Here is a 15,781-nt window from a genome sequence, read left to right on the forward strand (position 1 = left end):
CTTCACATAGCCTCTGTAATTGCCTGACTCCTGTTTGGCCGAGGACAGCTTGCTTGTGGTTTGTGATCTGGGTCATATCGTGGAGACACAGCCATGAATCTTTAAAAGCACCTGACCCTTTGTCCGCCTTCAGCATTGACCCCTTCAGGAGCACAGCATCCCTGGTCACAGATGCTGAAGAGATGAAGGCCAGCCCCATCTTAAAGGTGCTGAGAGCGTACAGAGAGAATGACAGAACTCTGTGATGCCTGCCCATGACATTCTGGCAGCAATGGCAAGCACCATCGAGGTGCAGGCACCAGTAATGTTTCCACTGAGTGTGAGGCTGGACCATCACTTTGGTCTGAAGGTTGCACAAAGCACAGGGAAGAGGCCCTGGACTGAGATGCCTGCCTTTATCTTGTTCAGAAAGATTTCACATCTGAGTGACAAGAACCCTGCTCATCAGAACAAGGAGCCATAGGCAGGGAGACATTCTTGGGAGTTTATTGACACTAATGAACAGTATGTACAAGTGATTAATACTCAAGCCCAGGCTGTGCAACTACATCTTCTTAACTTTCCTAATCCTGTTGCTATGCCTTGGTGCTTCCTGGACATCCACAGTGGAGGCGGAGGCAGCCTGCTGGCTGCTACACCCTGTCTGTGATGAGCTTGCTGGGCGTCCTCTGGAGGGCCGACATTTGGAGAGCCCTGGCCTGCTTTCAGGGTCCTGCCATGTGGCAGTGGCGCCTCCTTGGCCTGTGAAGCTTGAGTTGCTGAGATCACAGGAAGAGGGGATTCGGATGGGACGGACATTCCCAGAGGCACCTGGATGGATGGCTCGGGGGGCGGGGGGGGGGGTGGGGGGGTTACACCTGCTGATTCTCCTCCCTATGGGCACCTGAGATGCCCAAGCTGACTCCTTGAGGAGAAGGGGAAGCTGGAGTGAGATCAGGTTGTCCCGCACCCCTCTCGTGCACACACTGTTGGAGGCCAACTATGGCACCGGTGATGGAGTTCAGCCTGTGCTGCAGTGCAGGAGTGACGCCCTGGACCAAGGTCTCCATGTCAGCCACCATCCTACCAGCGTTGACCTTGGTGCATTGATATGCTGGCACTATCATCTCAGCCTGAAGGCGGGACTCCTCCATCATGCCTTGCAATCTGAGGAGTGCAGCGGACATCCCTTTCTGCTGTTCCCGATCTTGCCTTTGCAGCTCCTGCAACTGTGACATTACTGAGTCCAGAGGCTCAGATTCAGCAGATTTCTGGCCTCCAGCAGTCTTCAGAGTGCTGGGGACCTGGGAAGTCCCTGCTGCCACCAGCTGTTGACCAGAAAGTGCGATGTGCTCACCAGATTGTGATCCCAAGGCTACTCTAAAGCTAGGTCCCACCGAGGTGTATGTCTCTGCATTGGTGGAGGGTGTGGGTGAGTACTGTGATGGGACATCGAGGAGGGTGCCTTCAGATTCCTCTTCAAAGGTTTATTTGGGGTTTGATTGGAGGCCCTGGGTCATGGATTCCGTTGGCTGTTTGGCAGCTGTGCCTGCGAAAGCAAGGAGAGATAATTAGGGCATGGCAGTGGCCTGTGAAACAGGACAAATCGCTCACAGGATGATGTCTGATGGATGTTGCACAGCTGGATCCTCACTTGGTAGAGCATTGCCAACCTCACCATCAGCACAAGAATGGTCCAGGTCCTCGCCAACCAGCTGGATGGCTGTCTTTTCAAAGTCTGTGAGGACCTTGATATCAGGCATTCCTTTACCAGTCTGCGACCTCTCCCTCTTGTTGTGTGCCAACTTGTCCTGCATGAATAGAGATGGAGATAGTGTAAGCAGGATACCTGCCAGGCCAGATGATAAGCATGTCTGGCATGTGTGGAAGTTGTGGTCCCATGGACATGATGAGGACAATGAAGGTGTGTGTGAGAGAGTGAATGGTGATGTCCCTTGAACTGGCAGTGAGTGAGGGCCCTGTGGATGTTTAATGGGTTTGTGAGTGTGTGAGTTGAGAAACTTGAGAAGAGTGACTTACCCTGGCGGAGCGAAGGAGATCATTCATCTTCTTGCGGCACTGGGTGGCTGTCCTCTTCTGCAGGGCATTGGCGCTGACCACTGCTGCCACCACCTCCCAAGCTGGATTAGTGATGTTGCTGCCCATCCTGCGGCCAGAGCGGGATAGAGGGCATCGTCGTGGGCCTCCACGGCATCCAAAAGGCACTCGATGGACGCATCATTGAACATGGGGGCTGCAGTCTATTTGCCTTTCAGGACCATGTCCTCTTTGCAGCAGTCGTGGGCTGGAAGCACTGAGAGGTGTGCACGCAGCTGCACTTTAAATATGTCGCCCAGCGTGATGAAGTGGCGAGGTGATGGCGTGGCAGGAGAATGAGGGCCCGCCCAGCATGGAAACGGCATGTTTCCCAGGAATGTGCAATTAATGCAGCGGGTTTGGGATGACACAGCGTGAGAAGCTGCCATTGCAGCCAGCAAGTAAAATGACATTTTACCCGCCCACTACCACACTTAGTGCAAATCTGGGACGATACTGCCCTTGGAAAATAATGGTAGGATTGGGCAGAGTCAACATGGACTTATGAAAGGGAAATCATGTTTAAATAGCCTGTTGGAGTCTTTTGAGGAAGTAACAAGTAGAATTGATAAGGGGGGGCTGGAGGATGTGGAATATTTAGATTTTTAGAAAGGTATTGATAAGTTCACACAGAAGAACTTGGTAAACAAAATTAGAGCACATGGGACTGGTGGGTATAAACTGGCATGGATTGAGAACTGGCTAATGGACAAAAAACGGAGAGTTGGAATAAATGGGTCATTTTCAGGTTGTCAGGCTGTGACTAGTTGGGTACTGCAAAGATCAGTGTTTGGGCCCCAGTTATTCACAATCTATAAGAATGATTTGGATGTGGCGATTAAATGTAATATTTCCAAGGTTGCAGGTGACACAAAACTAGAGTCATGAGGAGGATGCAAAGATGCTTCAAGGAGGTTTGGAGAGGCTACATGAGTGGGCAAAAATTTGGAAGATGGAATGCGATGTGGAGAAATGCGAGGTTACCACTTTGGTGGGAAAAACAGAAATAGAGTGATACAAGAAGGAAAATGGTATGTTGGCCTTCATTGCAGGAGGATTTGAGTATAGGATTAAGGATGTCTTACTGTAATTATACAGAACCTTGGTGAGGCCACATCTGGAGTAGTGTGTGCAGTTTTGGTCTCCTTACCTAAGGCAAAATAGGCTTGCCATAGAGGGAGTGCAACGAAGTTTCACTAAACTAATTCCTGGGATGGAGGGATTATCCTGTCAGGAAAGATTGAAAAGACTGGGCCTTTATTCTCTGGAGTTTAGAAGAATGATAAGTGATCTCTTTCAAACATACAACATTTTTAAAGGGCTCAACAGGGTAAATGCAGAAAGGTTGTTTCCCCTGGCTGGGGGGATCTAAAACCAGGGGACACAGTCTCAGAATAACAAACAGGCCATTTAGGACTGAGATGAGGAGGAATTTCTTTACTCAAAGGGTGGTGAATCTTTGGAATTCTCTGTCCCAGAGGGCTGTGGATTCTCAGTTGTTGAGTATGTTCAAGACTGAGATTGGTAGATTTCGACATATTAAAAACATCAAGGGATATGGGGATAGTGCAGGAAAATGGGGTTGAAGTAGAAGATCAGCCATGGCCTCATTGAATGATAGAACAGGCTCGAAGGGCTGAATGGCATTTCCTGAACCTAGCTAAGATGGCCATTAGCAGGACCAGGGAGCAGGCGGTCAAGGGGGGTCATTCAGCCTGACTGCCTGCCTCTCTTCTATGGGTACTTCTGAGCCAGGTCTCCCTGCAGAGGGAGCAATTAATGTCCACTGGTACACTTGAGTCCTTCCTGACCAGTGGGCTTCAGGAAGTCCTGGATTGCATTGGGAATGACATTTTAAATTGATAAGTTTCCTTTCAGGTTTTAGTTTTCGTTACCGTGAGCTAATAAGTGCCCTTTCACGTGGGAACTCAGTTGGTTTATTGGTATTAAAAGAACTATAATGAAGCACTTATTGACCCTGGTTGTGGATTTTAGAGTAAGGAGCTATACATTTGTAATGTCTCACTTTGTGAATAAATCTAAACCTGAGTAAAGATTGACTTCAGGTGTCCTCTTTCACCAACTGGCTATAAGAAGTTAGTGATGGCAACTAACCTCATCTGCTTTCAGCCTTTCCTGGTAAGAAAAAAAAGATTAATCTGGGTTCCTTTTGTACCTTCTTGGAGATTAAAAATCTTGTGGTATTACTCGAAGAACAGTGGGGGGTTCTCCCAGTTTATTGGGCAATATTCCTCCTTTGAAAACCATTAAAATACAACTATCGAAAGGTATACAGTAACAATTTGTGTTTGTTTTTACATCCATATGAGCAAGCAGTACATATCCCGTTATTCCCTTTTCCTCCACTCACCTATCCAATCTGATCTTGAATATTGATATAAGATTTCAGCCTTAGCTCAGTGGTCAGCTAAGCTATGAGTCTAAGCGTTGTGAGTTCACCCCCACTCCATAGGTAAACATATGAGCCCAGATCTTCCAGTCAGTGCCGATGCTGCATGCATTGCCACTGCCTGAGAAGATTTCTGCGCCTCAACTATATTGCATTATTTCAGCCAAGAGTTCCAATCCCAGATGCATTAGCGATGGATCAGTGCAGCTTCTCCAGGGTAAGACCGGCGAGCGGAGGAGATGACGAGCAAAGAGAGGACATGCCCCTAATTTACTACATGAGGTGCCAAATTCAGGTAAGTTTCTAAAGGTCTCAAGTCTTTTGGTGGGTGGGTGGGTGAGTGAGTGAATGGTGGGATGGGAGTGGGTAGTCGTGTTGGGTGGTAGTCGGGTCAGGGAGGGGTCGGGTCGGGGTCCGGGTAGATGGGTCAGGCCGGTGGGAGTGGTAGTCAAGTCAGGGAGGTCGGGTCGAGGGGTTTAGTCCAGTTGGGGGGCTGGTGGAAGAGAGTTGGGGTGGTTCGGGGTTAATCAGGTCAGGTGTTGGTGGTGGGAGAGGGCTGGTGTGGGTTGGGAGTGGTCAGGTCGGGGGTGGGAGAAAGTTCGGGCAGGTCGGGCGGTAGTCGGGTCACAGGGGCTTTGTTGGGGGTGAGTTGGGCTGGTGGGGTGGTAGGGTTGGGAGATTGGGTCGGGGTTAATCAGGTCGGGGGGTAGTCAGGTTGTGGGAGTAGTCTGATCAGGGGACATTGGGTTGGGAAGTTGGGTTAAGGGGCTCGAGTAGGGTCAAGGGGTTGCAAGCATAACCCAGACCTCCCTGTCGCTTGCCCTTTCAACACTCCACCCTGCTCTCATGCCCACATGTCCGTCCTTGGCCTGCTGCATTGTTCCAGTGAAGCTCAACGCAGACTGGAGGAACAGCACCTCATCTTCCGACTAGGCACTTTACAGCCTTCCGGACTGAATATTGAGTTCAACAATTTTAGATCATGAACTCTCTCCTCTATCCCCACCCCCTTTCCAATCCCCTTTTTTTTCCCCAATATTTTGTATAGATTTTTCTTTTCCCACCTATTTCCATTATTTTTAAATGTATTTCATCCATTGTTTTATCTCTACCTTTTAGCTTATTTTCATCCCTTCCCTTCACCCCACCCCACCCCCACTAGGGCTATCTGTACCTTGCTTGTCCTACTTTCTACCCTTAATTAGCACATTCCTTAGATAATATCACTACCTTCAACACCTCTTTGTTCTTTTGTCTATGACATCTTTTGGTTATCTCCACCTATCACTGGCTCTCTATCCAGCTCTACCTGTCCCACCCGCCCCCCCTTAAACCAGCTTATATCTCACCTCTTTTCTATTTTTACTTAGTTCTGTTGAAGAGTCATACGAACTCGAAGCGTAAACTGTGTTCCTCTCCGCAGATGCTGCCAGACCTGCTGAGTTTTTCCAGGTTATTTTTATTTTTGTTTTGGATTTCCAGCATCCACAGTTTTTTGCTTTTATCAAGGGGTTAGTTTGGTTGCAGGAGTAGTCAGGTCAGGGGTGTCGGGTCTGGGTGGTGGGTCAGGGTGTCGGGTTGGGAAGGTGGTGAGAGAGTTGTGTCAGGTTGAGTCGGCTGGGGTGGTGATTGGAGGTTGTGGTTGTGGTTCTCAGTTTAGTTACGCCAGCCAATCCAGGTATTAACCACAGTAACATTTCCAGGGCAATTATGCAGGTATATCCCATGCACCTGGCCCAAGTCTCTGACATTGAGCTCAGTGTCAGAGACATTCATGGAGGGTCCCAAGAAGCAGAAACCAGCCCATTGGAAGTTTAAACTTCCTGGCAATTACAGAGCATGTGCACACGCCAGGACTTCTGAAGGGTCCCTACACGCAACTAAGACTTAAATCTGGATTTCATTGTGGTGGACATCAGGAGATTCAAGCCATGATCTTGGCTGACATAACAGGGCTGATCTGCCACTGCCCTCCTGTGTGGCTTTTTCTATTCATTCATGGGACGTAGGGATTGCTGGCAAGTCCAACATTTATTGCTCATTCCTAATTGTCCTTGGGAAGGTGCTGGCATGCCGTTTTCATGAACCACTGCAGTCCAGGTGATGTAATGTTCTAACAAAAAGGGTAAATAGGGTGGTCAACAGGACTTTAAACTAGAAAGTGGGGGGAGGGAAGGGTAAAACTCCAACAAGTATGACTAATGGGAAACAAAGCAGCAGGTTTGCTTGTGGGGGTGTGGATTCAACTTCATGGAAAATTATGAAAAAACTGAAAAGAAAGGAGAGCCCAGGAGAGGCTATTAAAGTCTCTAGAACACAAAATAGGACAGAGTGTTTGGAAAGGGCTAGGAATCTAACTTCAAGCACATCAGATAAAGGGACGACAATGAAAAAGGGGACAGGAAATACAGGACTGAAGGTGTTGTATCTGAATGGACGCAGTATACAAAATAAGGTAAATGAGCTTGTGGCGCAGATTGAAATTGGCAGGTATGATGTGGTGGGCATCACGGAGACATGGCTGTAAGGGGATCAGGACTGGGAGATAAATATCCAAGGATATACATCCTATCGAAAAGATAGGCAGGTTGGCAGAGGGGGTGGGGTTGCTTTGTTAGTAAGAAATGAAATTAAATCAATAGCAAGAAATGACGTAGAGTCAGATGATGTAGAATCTGTGTGGGTAGAGTTGAAGAACCGCAAAGGTAAAAAAACCATAATGAGAGTTATGTACAGGCCTCCGAACAGTAGTCAGGATGTGGGGCACAAGATACACCAGGAGATAGAAAAGGCGTGTAAGAAAGGCAAGGTTACAGTGATCATGGGGGATTTCAATGTGCAGGTAGACTGGGAAAATCAGGTTGGTAGTGGATCCCAAGAAAAGGAATTTGTGGAATGTCTACAAGATGGCTTTTCGGAGCAGCTTGTGGTGGAGCCCACTAGGGAACAGGCAATTCTAGATTTAGTGATGTGTAATGAGGCAGATTTGATAAATGTGAAGGAACCCTAAGGAGGAAGTGACCATAATATGATAGAATTTACCCTGCAATTTGAGAGGAAAAAGCTGGAATCAGATGTAACGGTATTACAGTTGAATAAAGGCAACTACAGAGGCATGAGGGAGGAGCTGGCCAGAATTGACTGGGAGATGAGCCTAGCAGGAAAGACAGTGGAACAGCAATGGCAGGAGTTTCTAGGAGTAATTTGGGAGACACAGCAAAAATTCATCCCTAGGAAGAAGCATACTAAAGGGAGGACAAGGCAACCATGGCTGACAAGGGAAGTCAGGGACAGCATAAAAGCTAAAGAGAAAGCATACAATGCGGTGAAGAGCAGTGGGAAACCAGGGGATTAGGAAGCCTACAAGGGCCAACAGAGGAAACTAAAAAAGAAATAAGGAGGGAGAAGATTAAATATGAGGGTAAACTAGCCAGTAATATAAACGAAGATCGCAAGAGTTTTTTTAGATATATAAAGGGTAAGAGAGAGGCAAAAGTGGACATTAGGCCACTGGAAAATGACGCTGGAGAAGTAGTAGTGGGGAACAAAGAAATGGCGAAGGAACTGAATAGGTACTTTGTTTCAGTCTTCACGGTGGAATACACGAGTAACATCCCCAAAATTCAAGAGAGTCGGTGGGGCAGAGGTGAGTATGGTGGCCATTACCAAGGAGAAGGTGCTAGGAAAACTGAAAGGTCTGAAGGTGGATAAATCACCTGGACCAGATGGATTACACCCGAGTTCTGAAGGAGATAGCTGAAGAGATAGTGGAGGCGTTAGTGGTGATCTTTCAGGAATCACTCGAGTCAGGGAGGGTCCCAGAGGACTGGAAAATCGCTAATGTAACCCCCCTGTTTAAGAAGGGAGTGAGGCAAAACACGGGAAATTACACGCCGATTAGCCTGACCTCGGTCGTTGGTAAGATATTAGAGTTCATTATTAAGGATGAGATTTCAGAATACTTGGAAGTGCATGGTAAAATAGGGCAAAGTCAGCATGGTTTCATCGAGGGGAGGTCGTGCCTGACAAATCTGTTAGAATTCTTTGAGGAGGTAACGAGTAGGTTAGACAAAGGAGAGCCAATGGATGTTATCTACTTGGACTTCCAGAAGGCCTTTGACAAGGTGCCGCACAAGAGGCTGCTCAGTAAGATAAGAGCCCTTGGTGTTAGAGGCAAGATACTAGCATGGATAGAAGATTGGCTGTCTGGCAGGAGGCAGAGAGTGGGGATAAGGGCGTCCTTCTCAGGATGGCGGCCGGTGACTAGTGGAGTTCCGCAGGGGTCAGTGTTGGGACCACAACTTTTCACTTTATACATTAATGATCTAGATGAAGGAACTGAGGGCATTCTGGCTAAGTTTGCAGATGATACAAAGATAGGTGGAGGGACAGGTAGCATTGAGGAGGCGGGAAGGCTGCAGAAGGATTTGGACAGGTTAGGAGAATGGGCAAAGAAGTGGCAGATGGAATACAACGTGGGGAAGTGTGAGGTCATGCACTTTGGTAGAAAGAATAGAGGCATAGACTATTTTCTAAATGGGGAGAGAATTCAGAAATCTGGAGAGCAAAGGGACTTGGGAGTCCTGGTCCAGGATTCTCTTAAGGTTAACTTGCAGGTTGGGTCGGTAGTTAGGAAGGCAAATGCAATGTTGGCATTTATTTCGAGAGGTCTAGAATATAAAAGCAGGGATGTGCTGCTGAGGCTTTATAAGGCTCTGGTCAGACCACATTTAGAATATTGTGAGCAATTTTGGGCCCCGTATCTCAGGAACAATGTTCTGGTCCTGGATAGGGTCCAGAGGAGGTTCACGAGAATGATCCCAGGAATGAAAGGCTTAACATATGAGGAATGTTTGAGGACTCTGGGTCTATTCTCGATGGAGTTTAGAAGGATGAGGGGGGATCTGATTGAAACTTACAGAATACTGAAAGGTCTGGATAGAGTGGACATGGGGAAGATGTTTCCATTAGTAGGAGAGACTAGGACCCGAGGGCACAGCCTCAGAGTAAAGGGAAGACCTTTTAGAACAGAGATGAGGAGAAACTTCTTTAGCCAGAGAGTGGTGAATCTATGGAATTCATTGCCACAGAAGGCTGTGGAGGCCAGGTCATTGAGTGTATTTAAGACCGAGATAGATAGGTTCTTAATTGGCAAGGGGATCAAAGGTTACGGGGAGAAGGCGGGAGAATGGGGTTGAGAAACTTATCAGCCATGATTGAATGGCGGAGCAGACTCGATGGGCCGAATGGCCTAATTTCTGCTCCTATGTCTTATGGTCTTATGTCGTTACAATGCCAGTGTTGTTCGGGAGTGAGTGCCAGGATTTTGACCCAGTAGCAGTGAAGGAACCGTGATTATATTGGAACTTGTGCTATTAGTAGGAGGTCACCTCATTGGCGAAATGCTGGTATGTGGTAACTGGCTGCTTTCCACTAGGAACTGACATCAACTAATCTCATTAAAAGAATCCCAAATTAGAGTCTGAATCCAATCATCTTAACTTCTCAGCTTTGTAGGAGTGGGCTGTGTTGGATGTGGTCCCATGGTGTAATGGTTAGCACTCTGGACTTTGAATCCAGCGATCCGAGTTCAAATCTCGGTGGGACCTCGACATGTTTTAATAACCTTCAAGGTAAAGATTCCTGGACCTGCGGTTGGGTGATGGGATCGGAGTGGAAATCTGCGTCTAGAGTTGTTCGTCCTCCACCACAACGAGACCAGGTCTCAGGAGGGCCCCCGTATTGTGCTCATTTTAGAGGTTGATGTGCTAAAATTGGGGCAATGGCCGTCTAACCTCGCGCACCTTTTATTTTAAGCTTCAGTTCAGTTCAGCTGCATTTTGGATTGTGGTTTGTTTCCTCCCCGTGACCCTGGGGGCCGATCAGAATTAGGCAGCTTTCCCCGCCCAGCCCCAGCCCTCGGACCAATGCAGCAAATGGGCAAAGGCTCCATCTCCCTCCCAGGGGCCGCCAGGAGTTGCTGTGTTTTTAATCACAGACTTTTCCAGGTGTTAACGCTGAAAGTTCAGACCCGCTGTACTTTCACCTTGGCCCATTTCCGTGTTGGGAGGGGGAGGGGGTGGCAGAGAGGGGAGGGGGAGGGAGGGAGGGGCAGGGAGGGAGGGAGGGAGGGAGGGAGGGGCAGAGAGGGAGGGAGGGAGGGAGGGGCAGAGAGGGAGGGAGGGAGGGAGGGGCAGAGAGGGAGGGAGGGAGGGAGGGGCAGAGAGGGAGGGAGGGAGGGAGGGGCAGAGAGGGAGGGAGGGGCAGAGGGGAGGGAGGGGCAGAGGGGGGGGAGGGGCAGAGAGGGGAGGGGCAGAGAGGGAGGGGGGGAGGGGCAGAGAGGGAGGGGGGGAGGGGCAGAGAGGGAGGGGGGGAGGGGCAGAGAGGGAGGGGGGGAGGGGCAGAGAGGGAGGGGGGGAGGGGCAGAGAGGGAGGGGGGGAGGGGCAGAGAGGGAGGGGGGGAGGGGCAGAGAGGGAGGGGGGGAGGGGGCGGAGAGGGAGGGGGGGAGGGGGCAGGGAGGGGGGGAGGGGGCAGGGAGGGGGAGAGAGGGAGGGGGAGGGGGAGTGGAGGGGGGAAGGGATGGGGGGGAGAGAGGGGAGGGGGTGAGGAGGAGAAAGGGGGAGGAGGGCAGAGGGGGGAGAGAGGGGAAGGAGAGAGGGAGGGTAGGGGTGCAGAGAGGTGGGGGGGGAGGTGAAAGAGGAGGGGGGAAGGGATGGGGGGAGGGATGACCTGGGACAAATCACCTCATTACCCTCACCCTTAAACTTACTCTCTCCTAAATATCCTGCAGGTTTAAAATTCATTTAAGTGAAGCATGGAGCAAGTGCCTGCACCACCCATTAAAATAAACTCCGGAAGCCTTTAAGTTTAAGAGTTAAACATTTTGTGGAGCTGTTCAGTCCAAAAATATCAGGTCCAACCCCAAAGATCAGCCAGTGCAGAGCAGGAGCTGGGACCAACTGCACAGATAACACTTAGTGAAAGAGAATTGGAAAATCACCAAAAAGAGCAGGGGAGGGGGGGGGGGGGGCACTAATGGCTTAAAATGAAGACTATTATTATTATTAATAATAACAATTAATTCATTCCCACGATATTGTGACTTGATTTGCCAACTGAGTGGATTAATCCATAAAAACATGTTGAGGTCCCACCGAGATTTGAACTCGGATCGCTGGATTCAAAGTCCAGAGTGCTAACCATTACACCATGGGACCGTCCTGTCGGCAGCTGTGGAATACGCGCTTTAGTAACCGATATTAGCACCTTGCTTCTTTCCGTAGCTGAAGAGCGGATTGCATTATAACATTTACAGCCGGCCGTTAACGAGCGTGTTTCCACCGTTTTTTTTTCAAATTTCGAAATCATTTCCTTTCCACCCATCCCCCCCCCCACCACACACACAACCAACTCTGCTCCCCGCGCGATGCCCGCGGACCCGGAATCTGCCGAACCCACGGGTGACGTCACAGGCCGCTCGGTTCTTTCCGGAAAGGGCGGGCGGGGCTTCGACCCAAACCGCACGAGAGTTACAAAGCGGCTCGAAATTCAAATCCATCCATCCATCCGACCAACAGGCAAAAAAAAGGTTGTTCAGGCTTTTTCCACGGAAGCCCCAGGGTTACAAGCTCTGCAGCTCAATAAAATTGTTTAAAGATTTTTATTTTAACCATCTACAAGGTGAACTGTACACCAGCCTCCTTCAAAACCTTCCAAACCCGTGACCTTGACCTTGACCACCAAGAAGGACAGGAGCAGTTCATGGTAACACCACCTCCGGCAAGTTCCCCTCCAAGCCACTGACCATCCTGACTGGGAAATATATCGTCGTTCCTTCATGGTCGTTGCTGGGTCAAAATCCTGGAACTCCCTAACAGCACTGCCGGTATAACTTTTTCTTAATTCTTTCATGGGATGTGGCATCACTAGGGCAGCGTCTTTATTGCCCTTGGGAAGGTAGTGGTGAGTTGCCTTCTTGAACTGCTGAAGTCCATGTGCTACAGGATTCAGCAATAGTAATGCCATTGAATGTCAAGGGAAGAAGGTCGGATTCTCTCCTGTTGGCGGTGATCATTGCCTGGCACTTGTATGACGCAAATGTTGCATGTCACTTATCAGCTCAAGTCTGGATATCGTCTAGGTCTGGCTGCAGATGGGCATAGACTGCTTCAGTATCTGAGGAGTCGCGAATGGTGCTGGACATTGTGCAATCATCAGCGAACATCTCCACTTCTGACCTAATGATGGAGGGAAGGTCATTGATGAAGTAGCTGAAGATGGTTGGGCTAGGACAACCACAGCCATCTTCCTTTTTTCTAGGTATAACTTCAACCTTTGAGACTTTTCCCCCTGATTCCCATTGACTCCAGTTTTGTTTCGGCCCATTGATGCGACACTCAGTCAAATGCTGCCTTGATTTCAAAGGCTGTAACTCACACCTCACCTCTAGAGTTCAGCTCTTTGGTCCATGTTTGGACAAAGGCTGCAATGAGGTCAGGAGCTGAGTGGCCCTGGCGGAACCCAAACATGAGCAGGTTATTGCTGAGTAGGTGCCGCTTGATAGCATTGTCGATGACCCCTAGCATCACTTTGCCGGTGATTGAGAGTAGACTAATGGGATGGTAATTGGCCAGGTTGGATTTGTCCTGCTTTTTGTGAACAGGACATACCTGCTAAGCTTTCCACACTGCTGGGTAGATGCCAGTGTCGTAGCTATACGGGAACAGCTAGTTCTGGATAACAAGTCTTCAGTATTATTGCTAGAATGTTGTCAGGACCAATAGCCTTTGCAATATTTAGTGCCTTCTGCCTTTTCTTGATATCATGTGGTGTGAATCAAATTAGCTGAAGACTGGTATCAGCAGGAGGCCGAGATGGATTGTCCACTTGGCACTTCTGGCTCAAGATTGTTGCACTGATGTGCTGCGCTCCTCCATCATTGAGGATGGGAATATATGTGGAGCCTCCTCCTCTAATTAGTTGTTTAATTGTCCACCACCATTCACAACTGCATGTGGCAGGACTGCAGAGCTTAAATCTGAACCGTTGGCTGAGGGATCGCTTAGCTCTGACTATTGCATGCTTCTTTCACTGTTTGGCATGCAAGTGGTCCTGTTTTGTCACTTCACCCTATTGACACCTCATTTTTAGGTATGCCTGGTGCTGCTCCTGGCATGCCTTCCTGCACTCTTCATTGAATCAGGGTTGATTCCTGGCTTGATGGTAATTGTAGAGTGGCGGATATGCTGGGCTTTGAGGTTACAGATTGTTGTATGCAATTCTGCTGCTGCTGATGGCCCAAGCCTCTCATGGATGCCCAGTTTTGAGTTGATAGATCTGTTCGAAGTTATCCCATTTTGCATGGTAGCAGTGCCACAAAACATGATGGAGGGGATCATTAACGTTGTCTCCACAGGGACTATGTGGTGGTCACTCCTACAAATACTGTTATGGGCAGATGCATCTGCGTCAGGTTGATTGGGCTGGACTGGGCTGTGGTGGTTCAAGAAGGTACGGTGACCAGATGTTCTGGTTTTGCCGGGACAGTCCTGGGTTTCCATTAAACACCCTGTTGTCCCAACAGTTTCCTTAAAATCGTTCAAATGTCCCGGTTTTCAACTTTTCCCTTTTAGGACAACCTTTTAAACTATCAAAACTGTCAAAATATAAACCACATATATTTTTTATGATCAATCCCATCAAATAGTAAACATATTGAATATACCAGTAATCCCAAAATTCTCTTTCAGATGGTCATGTGTGCAGTCAGTGTGCTGCAAATGCTGGCTGGAGCATGCACAGCTTCATTCAGCCAAGGAAGAGAAATATCATGAACACCACATTTTATTTTTCCATAAAGGGATTATTCTTCTTCTTAGCAGCTGCATTTATCCAATATAAAATATATTTACATTACTTTTTCATTTTAGTTAATTCAATATTTACTCAAGTTTCAATTGAAAAAAGAAGTAGCCAGCTACCTTCAAAAAAAGATGCTCAAGTGAAAATGAAAAGCAAATACTGTTGTTGCTGGAAATCTGAAACAAAAACAAAAATTCAGCAGGTCTGGCAGCATCTGTGGCGAGAGAAACAGAGTTAACGTTTCAAGTCCATATGGCTCTTCTTCTGAGCTAAAGAGAAGCAGAAGCTGTTAAGAGGGGTTGGAGCAGGTGAAGCAAGATAGAAGATAAAAGCAAAAAAACTGCGGATGCTGGAAATCCAAAACAAAAACAATAATACCTGGAAAAACTCAGCAGGTCTGGCAGCATCTGTGGAGAGGGACAAAGTTAACGTTTCGAGTCCGAATGACCCTTCAACAGAACTAAGTAAGAATAGAAGAGAGGTGAAATATAAGCTGGTTTAAGGATGGGTGGGACAGGTAGAGCTGGATAGAGGGCCAGTGATAGGTGGAGATAACCAAAAGATGCCACAGACAAAAGGACAAAGAGGTGTTGAAGGTGGTGATATTACCTAAGGAATGTGATAATTAAGGGTAGAAAGCAGGGCAAGCAAGGTACAGATAGCCCTAGTGGGGGTGGGGTGGGGTGAAGGAATTAAAAAAGGCTAAAAGGTAGAGATAAAACAATGGGAAGGAAATACATTTAAAAATAATGGAAATAGGTGGGAAAAGAAAAATCTATATAAATTATTGGGGGGAAAAGAGGGGATCGGAAAGTGGGTGGGGATGGAGGAGAGAGTTCATGATCTAAAATTGTTGAACTCAATATTCAGTCCGGAAGGCTGTAAAATGCATAGTCGGAAGATGAGGTGCTGTTCCTCCAGTTTGCGTTGAGCTTCCCTGGAACAATGCAGCAAGCCAAGGACGGACATGTGGGCATTAGAGCAGGGTGGAGTGTTGAAATGGCAAGCGACAGGGAGGTCTGGGTAATGCTTGCGGACAGACCGAAGGTGTTCTTCAAAGTGGTCACCCAGTCTGCGTATGGTCTCTCCAATGTAGAGGAAACCGCATTGGGAGCAACGAATGCAGTAGACTAAATTGAGGGAAGTGCAAGTGAAATGCTGCTTCACTTGAAAGGAGTGTTTGGGCCCTTGGACGGTGAGGAGAGTGGAAGTGAAGGGGCAGGTGTTGCACCTTCTGCGGTTGCATGGGAAGGTGCCGTGGGAGGGTGTTGAGGTGTAGCGAGTGATGGAGGAGTGGACCAGGGTGTCCTGGAGGGAACGATCCCTGCGGAATGCTGCCAGGGGGGTGAAGGGAAGATGTGTTTGGTGGTGGCATCATGCTGGAGTTGGCGGAAATGGCGGAGGATGATCCTTTGAATGCGGAGGCTGGTGGG

General features: G+C 48.4%; 2 non-coding genes across 2 annotated transcripts; one reads left to right on the forward strand and one right to left on the reverse strand.

Moving 5' to 3' along the window:
- The first annotated feature begins 10,023 nt into the window (after positions 1 to 10,023).
- trnaq-uug (transfer RNA glutamine (anticodon UUG)) lies at positions 10,024 to 10,095 on the forward strand. Its single transcript has one exon. It is a non-coding gene; the product is annotated as a tRNA-Gln (tRNA).
- A 1,537-nt stretch (positions 10,096 to 11,632) lies between these two features.
- On the reverse strand, positions 11,633 to 11,704 carry trnaq-uug (transfer RNA glutamine (anticodon UUG)). Its single transcript has one exon. It is a non-coding gene; the product is annotated as a tRNA-Gln (tRNA).
- Positions 11,705 to 15,781: the final 4,077 nt, after the last annotated feature.

This window comes from Cetorhinus maximus, chromosome 25 (assembly GCF_964194155.1).
Source record: "Cetorhinus maximus chromosome 25, sCetMax3.hap1.1, whole genome shotgun sequence".
Classification (NCBI taxonomy): domain Eukaryota; kingdom Metazoa; phylum Chordata; class Chondrichthyes; order Lamniformes; family Cetorhinidae; genus Cetorhinus; species Cetorhinus maximus.